This window comes from Procambarus clarkii, chromosome 16, assembly GCF_040958095.1.
Source record: "Procambarus clarkii isolate CNS0578487 chromosome 16, FALCON_Pclarkii_2.0, whole genome shotgun sequence".
NCBI lineage: Eukaryota > Metazoa > Arthropoda > Malacostraca > Decapoda > Cambaridae > Procambarus > Procambarus clarkii.
This window is the reverse complement of record NC_091165.1, coordinates 377,755-386,156: the sequence shown is the minus strand read 5'-3', so window position 1 is coordinate 386,156 and position 8,402 is coordinate 377,755.

The following is an 8,402-nucleotide window of genomic DNA, read 5'->3' as shown; positions in this document are numbered from 1 at the left end:
CATCCCTCTCTTGAGCCCCTGCATCCCTCTCTTCATCCTCTGCATCACTCTCTTGAGCCTCTGCATTACTCTCTTAAGCATCTGCATCACTCTCTTGAGTCTCTGCATCCCTCTCTTGAGCCTGTGAATGCCTCTCTTGAGCCTCTGCATCATTCTCTTGAGCTTCTGCATCACTCTCTTGAGCCTCTGCATCATTCTCTTCAGCCTCTGCATCCTTCTCTTCATCCTCTGCATCACTCTCTTGAGCCTCTGCATCACTCACTTTAGCCTCTGCATCCCTCTCTTGAGCCTTTGCATAACTCTCCTGAGCCTCTGCATCACCCTCTTAAGCCTCTGCATCCCTATTTTGAGCCTCTGTATCACTTATTGTGGGCTTCTGCATCTCTCACTTCAGCCTCTGCATCACTCTCTTGAGCCTCTGCATCCCTCTCTTGAGCCTCTGCATCACTCTCTTTAGCCTATGCATCACTCTCTTGAGCCTCTGCATCCCTCACTTGAGCCTCTGCATCATTCTCTTGAGCTTCTGCATCACTCTCTTGAGCCTCTGTATCACTCTCTTCAGCCTCTGCATCCCTCTCTTCATCCTCTGCATCACTCTCTTGAGCCTCTGCATCACTCTCTTTAGCCTCTGCATCACCCTCTTAAGCCTCTGCATCACTCTCTTGAGCCTCTGTATCACTCTCCTGAGCCTCTGCATCCCTCTCTTGAGCCTCTGCATCATTCTCCTAAGCCTCGCCATCCCTCACTTGAGCCTCTGCATCCCTCTCATGAGCCTCTGCATTCCTCACTTGAGCCTCTGCATCACTCTCTTAAGCCTCTGCATCCCTCTCTTCGTCTTCTGCATCACTCTCATGAGCATCTGCATCTCTCTCTTTAGCCTCTGCATCCCTCTCCTAAGCCTCTGCATCACTCACTTAAGCCTCTGCATCACTCACTTAAGCCTCTGCATCACTCTCTTTAGCCTCTGCATCCCTCTCTTGAGTCTCTGCATCATTCTCCTAAGCCTCTGCATCACTCTCATGAGCCTCTGCATCACTCTCTTCAACCTCTGCATCCCTCTCTTAGGCCTCTGCATCACTCTCGTATGCCTCTGCATCACTCTCTTGAGCCTCTGCATAACTCTCTTGAGTCTCTGCATCACTCTCTTGAGCCTCGGCATCCCTCTCTTGAGCCTCTGAATCCCTCTTTTGAGCCTCTGCATCACTCACTCGAGCCTCTGCATCAGTCTCTTGAGCCTCAACATCACTGTCTTGAGCCTCTGAATCCCTCTTTTGAGCCTCTGCATCACCCTCTCGAGCCTCTGCATCACTCTCTTGAGCCTCTGCATCCCTCTCTCTAGCCTCTGCATCCATCTCTTGAGCCTCTGAATCCCTCTCTTTTGCCTCTGCATCACTCTCTTGAGCCTCTGCATCAATCACTTAAGCCTCTGCATCACTCTCTTAAGCTTATGTATCACTCTCTTGAGCCTCTACATCCCTCTCTTGAGCCTCTGCATCACTCTCGTAAGCCTCTGCACCACTCTTGTGAGCCTCTGCATCACTCTCTTAAGCCTCTGCATCACTCTCTTAAGCTTCTGCATCACTCTCTTGAGCCTCTGCATCACTCTCTTGAGCCTCTGCATCACCCTCTTAAGCCTCTTTATCCCAATTTTGAGCCTCTGAATCACATTTTTAAGCCACTGCCTCCCTCTCTTGAGCCTCTACATCACTGTCTTGAGCCTCTGAATCCCTCTTTTGAGCCTCTGCATCTCTCTCTCGAGTCCTTGCATCACTCTCTTGAGCCTCTGCATCATTCTCTTAAGCCTCTGCATCCATCTCCTGAGCCTCTGAATCCCTCTCTTGAGCCTCTGCATCACTCTCTTGAGGCTCTGCATCACTCTCTTAAGCCTCTGCATCACTCTCTTAAGCTTCTGCATCACTCTCTTGACCCTCTACATCCCTCTCTTAAGCCTCTGCATCACTCTCGTAAGCCTCTGCATCACTCTCTTGAGCCTCTGCATAATTCTCTTGAGTCTCTGCATCACTCTCTTGAGCCTCGGCATCCCTCTCTTGAGCCTCTGCAACACTCTCATCAGCCTCTGCATCCCTCTCTTGAGCCTCTGAATCCCTCTTTTGAGCCTCTGCATCACTCATTCGAGCCTCTACATCACTCTCTTGAGCCTCTACATCACTGTCTTGAGCCTCTGAATCCCTCTTTTGAGCCTCTCCATCACTCTCTCGAGCGTCTGCATCACTCTCTTGAGCCTCTGCATCCCTCTTTTGAGCCTCTGCATCACTCTCTTGAGCCTATGCATCACTCTCTTGAGTTTCTGCATCACTCTCTTGAGCCTCTACATCCCTCTCTTGAGCCTATGCATCACTCTCGTAAGCCTCTGCATCACTCTTTTGAGCCTCTGCATAACTCTCTTGAGTCTCCGCATCACTCTGTTCAGCATTGGCATCCCTCTCTTGAGCCTCTGCAACACTCTCATCAGCCTCTGCATCCCTCTCTTGACCCTCTGAATCCCTCTTTTGAGCCTCTGCATCACTCACTCGAGCCTCTGCATTACTCTCTTGAGCCTCTGCATCACTCTCTTAAGCCTCTGCATCCATCTCTTGAGCCTCTGAATCCTTCTCTGGAGTCTCTGCATCACTCAATTGAGCCTCTGCATCACTCTCTTAAGCCTCTGCATCACTCTCTTAAGCTTCTGCATCACTCTCTTGAGCCTCTTCATCCCTCTCTTGAGCCTCTGCATCACTCTCGTAAGCCTCTGCACCATTCTCTTGAGCCTCTGCATCCCTCGCTTGAGCCTCTGCATCACTCTCTTGAGCCTCTGCATCACCCTCTTAAGCCTCTTTATCCCAAATTTGAGCCTCTGCATCACATTTTTAAGCCTCTGCCTCCCTCTCTTGAGCCTCTGCATTCCTCTCATGAGCCTCTGCATCCCTCTCTTGAGCCTTTGCATCACTCTCTTAAGCCTCTGCATCACTCTCTTGAGCCTATGCATCCCTCTCTTGAGCCCCTGCATCCCTCTCTTCATCCTCTGCATCACTCTCTTGAGCCTCTGCATTACTCTCTTAAGCATCTGCATCACTCTCTTGAGTCTCTGCATCCCTCTCTTGAGCCTCTGAATCCCTCTCTTGAGCCTCTGCATCATTCTCTTGAGCTTCTGCATCACTCTCTTGAGCCTCTGCATCATTCTCTTCAGCCTCTGCATCCTTCTCTTCATCCTCTGCATCACTCTCTTGAGCCTCTGCATCACTCACTTTAGCCTCTGCATCCCTCTCTCCAGCCTTTGCATAACTCTCCTGAGCCTCTGCATCACCCTCTTAAGCCTCTGCATCCCTATTTTGAGCCTCTGCATCACTTATTGTGGGCTTCTGCATCTCTCACTTCAGCCTCTGCATCACTCTCTTGAGCCTCTGCATCCCTCTCTTGAGCCTCTGCATCACTCTCTTTAGCCTATGCATCACTCTCTTGAGCCTCTGCATCCCTCACTTGAGCCTCTGCATCATTCTCTTGAGCTTCTGCATCACTCTCTTGAGCCTCTGCATCACTCTCTTCAGCCTCTGCATCCCTCTCTTCATCCTCAGCATCACTCTCTTGAGCCTCTGCATCACCCAGCAAACACAAATCATCTACACAACGTTCGCCTATCTCTTCCCATAGGTGTGGGAATGATTTGCATTGAGAATGGTGCAGGAGAGCCTTTGAGAAACTTTTACTCAAAAAATCCAAACACAAAGGTTTAATTATAAATAGTTTTTCTACAATTATTTTCTTCCAAATGTAAAACAAATAGTTTTTACATGTTTAAATATAAAATTTATGGTGTTTTTTTGTAAAATTCATTAATAAATTGTGAATGATATATATTGGCTGAGTGAAACCTTTAAAATCCATTTAGTTATAATATGAACAGAAAAAAGTAGTTTTCCAAATTTTCTAAAAATCGCTCTTTTTAACACAATTTGACTCCTTATGCATTCCACTAAACACTAATATCATGTTTAAATATATAATTTATGTATTATTCCCTAAGATAATTTATATAAATTATAAAAGTTGCTGGAAAGTGGTGAGAAAGAACCTGAAAACGTTTTGTTGTCTTATATTGGCGTGTTCTTATTAACTAGAGTGAGTAAGAGTGAGCAAGAGTGGGTAAGAGGGAGTAAGAGTGACTGAAGGTGAGTGAGAGTGCCAGAGAGTGTGAAAGTGTGAGTAAGAGTGAGTATAAGTAAGAGTGACTGGGAGTGAGTAAGAGTGACAGAGTGAGTAAGAGTGAGAGTAAGGGTGACAGAATGAGTAAGAGTGAGAGTAAAGTGATTGAGAGTAAGGGTGAGTATGAGAGTAAGAGTGATTGAGAGTTAGTGAGAGTAAGAGTGATTGAGAGTAAGAGTGATTGAGAGTAAGAGTGATTGAGAGTAAGAGTGATTGAGAGTAAGAGTGATTGGGAGTAAGAGTGATTGAGAGTAAGAGTGATTGGGAGTAAGAGTGATTGGGAGTAATAGTGAGAGTAAGAATGAGAATAAGAGTGATTGAGAGTAAGAGTGATTGGGAGTAAGAGTAAGAATGAGAGTAGGAGTGATTGGGAGTAGGAGTGATTGGGAGTAGGAGTGATTGGGAGTAAGAGTGATTGAGAGTAAGAGTAATTGAGAGTAAGAGTATGAGAGTAAGAGTGAGAGAGTGAGTATGAATGGGTAAGGGTGACTGAGAGTGAGTAAGAGTGACAGAGTAAGAATGACAGAGTAAGAGTGACAGAGAGTAAGAGTGACAGAGAGTAAGAGTGACAGAGAGTAAGAGTGACAGAGAGTAAGAGTGACAGAGAGTAAGAGTGACAGAGAGTAAGAGTGACAGAGAGTAAGAGTGACAGAGAGTAAGAGTGACAGAGTATGAGTATGAGAGTAAGGATGACTGAGAGAAAGAGTGAGTAATAGTGCGTAAGAGTGATTGAGAGTTAGAGTGAGAGTAAGAGTGATTGAGAGTTAGTGAGAGTAAGAGTGATTGAGAGTAAGAGTGATTGAGAGTAAAAGTGATTGAGAGTAAGAGTGATTGAGAGTAAGAGTGATTGGGAGTAAGAGTGATTGAGAGTAAGAGTGATTGGGAGTAAGAGTGATTGGGAGTAGGAGTAAGAATGAGAATAAGAGTGATTGAGAGTAAGAGTGAGTAAGAGTAAGAATGAGAGTAAGAGTGATTGAGAGTAAGAGTGATTGAGAGTAAGAGTGATTGAGAGTAAGAGTGATTGGGAGTAAGAGTGATTGAGAGTAAGAGTGATTGGGAGTAAGAGTGATTGGGAGTAGGAGTAAGAATGAGAATAAGAGTGATTGAGAGTAAGAGTGTGTAAGAGTAAGAATGAGAGTAAGAGTGATTGAGAGTAAGAGTGATTGAGAGTAAGAGTGATTGAGAGTAAGAGTGATTGGGAGTAAGAGTGATTGGGAGTAAGAGTAAGAGTGATTGAGAGTAAGAGTGATTGAGAGTAGGAGTGATTGGGAGTAAGAGTGATTGGGAGTAAGAGTAAGAGTGAGAGTAAGAGTAAGAATGAGAATAAGAGTGATTGAGAGTAAGAGTGATTGGGAGTAAGAGTAAGAGTAAGAATGTGAGTAGGAGTGATTGAGAGTAGGAGTGATTGGGAGTAGGAGAGATTGGGAGTAAGAGTGATTGAGAGTAAGAGTAATTGAGAGTAAGAGTAATTGAGAGTAAGAGTATGAGAGTAAGAGTGAGAAAGTGAGTATGAATGGGTAAGGGTGACTGAGAGTGAGTAAGAATGACAGAGTAAGTGTGACAGAGAGTAAGAGTGACAGAGAGTTAGAGTGACAGAGAGTAAGAGTGAAAGATTAAGAGTGACAGAGAGTAAGAGTGACAGAGAGTAAGAGTGACAGAGAGTAAGAGTGACAGAGAGTAAGAGTGACAGAGTAAGAGTGACAGAGTAAGAGTGACAGAGTAAGAGTGACAGAGAGTAAGAGTGACAGAGAGTAAGAGTGACAGAGAGTAAGAGTGACAGAGAGTAAGAGTGACAGAGTAAGAGTGACAGAGAGTAAGAGTGACAGAGTAAGAGTGACAGAGTAAGAGTGATAGAGAGTAAGAGTGACAGAGAGTAAGAGTGACAGAGAGTAAGAGTGACAGAGTAAGAGTGACAGAGTAAGAGTGACAGAGTAAGAGTGATAGAGAGTAAGAGTGACAGTGAGTAAGAGTGACAGAGAGTAAGAGTGGCAGAGTAAGAGTAACAGAGAGTAAGAGTGACAGAGTGTAAGAGTGACAGAGTAAGAGTGATAGAGAGTAAGAGTGACAGAGAGTAAGAGTGACAGAGAGTAAGAGTGACAGAGAGTAAGAGTGACAGAGAGTAAGAGTGACAGAGAGTAAGAGTGACAGAGTAAGAGAGTGAGAGTGATTATGAGAGAGTTAAGAGTGTGAGGTGTGAGAGAGTAGCAGGCCAGGGAGGCAGGATGTGTGGTCACAGGCGAGGCCTAGGCCTCGTGATCTCTAATGTTGGTTTTTATATATATGTTGGATTTTTTGTCCTGTTTCAAATTATAATTATTTAGCAGGAATGTAATAAGATATTGCACAGTATTAATGTGACAATAATATATGCATTATTTCCTTGATAATCAAACTTGTTGTTCAAAGATAATATACAATCTTTGAAGGAAACATTTTGAGAGCGCGAGCTGGCAACACTGGGCTGGTGGGTGAGAGAGACATATGGTTAGTTGTACTCAGACCTTCAGTGGTGAAGGGTGTGTCCCAGCTGGCCGCCACCAGCCGCCACCCGCCGCCCACCACCAGCCGCCACCCGCCACCACCCACCACCAGCCGCCACCCGCCACCACCCACCACCAGCCGCCACCCGCCGCCACCCGCCACCCACCACCAGCCGCCACCCACCATCAGCCGCCACCCGCCACCCACCACCAGCCGCCACCCGCCACCACCCACCACCAGCCGCCACCCGCCACCACCCACCACCAGCCGCCACCCGCCACCACCCACCACCAGCCGCCACCCGCCACCACCCACCACCAGCCGCCACCCGCCACCACCCACCACCAGCCGCCACCCGCCACCACCCACCACCAGCCGCCACCCGCCACCACCCACCACCAGCCGCCACCCGCCACCACCCACCACCAGCCGCCACCGCCACTCACCACCCGCCGCCACCACCCACCACCCGCCACCCACCACCAGCCGCCACCCGCCACCACCAGCCGCCACCCGCCACCACCCACCACCAGCCGCCACCCGCCACCAGCCGCCACCCGCCACCAGCCACCGCCACCCACCACCGCCACTCACCACCCGCCGCCACCACCCACCACCAGCCGCCACCCGCCACCAGCCACCGCCACCCACCACCGCCACCCGCCGCCACCACCCACCACCAGCCGCCACCCGCCACCACCCACCACCAGCCGCCACCCGCCACCACCCACCACCAGCCGCCACCCGCCACCACCCACCACCAGCCGCCACCCGCCACCAGCCACCGCCACCCACCACCGCCATTCACCACCCGCCGCCACCACCCACCACCTGCCGCCACCCGCCACCCACCACCAGCCGCCACCCGCCACCACCCACCACCAGCCGCCACCCGCCGCCACCCACCACCAGCCGCCACCCGCCACCAGCCGCGACCCGCCACCAGCCACCGCCTCTCACCACCCGCCACCACCAGCCGCCACCCGCCACCAGCCACCGCCACCCACCACCGCCACCCCCCGCCACCACCCACCACCACCACCCACCACCACCACCCACCACCACCAGCCGCCGCCGCCACCACCACCCACCACCACCGCCGCCACCGCCCGCTATCAGCCGTCACCGCCCGCTATCAGCCGTCACCGCCCGTTGCCACAGTCGCCACCGCAAGCCGCCACCGCCAGCCGCCACCAGCCCCCCCCCACCGCCGATCGTCACCACCCACCACAGCCGCCGCCGCCCGCCACCGCCCGCCACCGCCCGCCACCGCCCGCCACCACCCACCACAGCCGCCACCACTCACCACCCGCCGCCACCACCCACCACCACCAGCCGCCGCCGCCGCCACCCACCACCCGCCGCCGCCGCCACTGTCCGCCCGCCGCCGCCACTGTCCGCCCGCCGCCGCCACTGTCCGCCCGCCGCCGCCACTGTCCGCCCGCCGCCACTGTCCACCACCGCCGCCAAAGCCGCCACGGTCCGCCCGCCGCCACTATCCGCCACAGCCGCCACTGTCCGCCCGCCGCTACTGTCCGCCCGCCGCCACTATCCGCCACCGTCGCCACTGTCCGCCCGCCGCCGCCCTGTCCGCCCACCGCCACTATCCGCCACCGCCGCCACTGTCCGCCCGCCGCCACTATCCGCCACCGCCGCCACTGTCCGCCCGACGCCACTGTCCGCCACCGCCGCCACTTCCCGCCCGCCGCCACTGTCCGCCC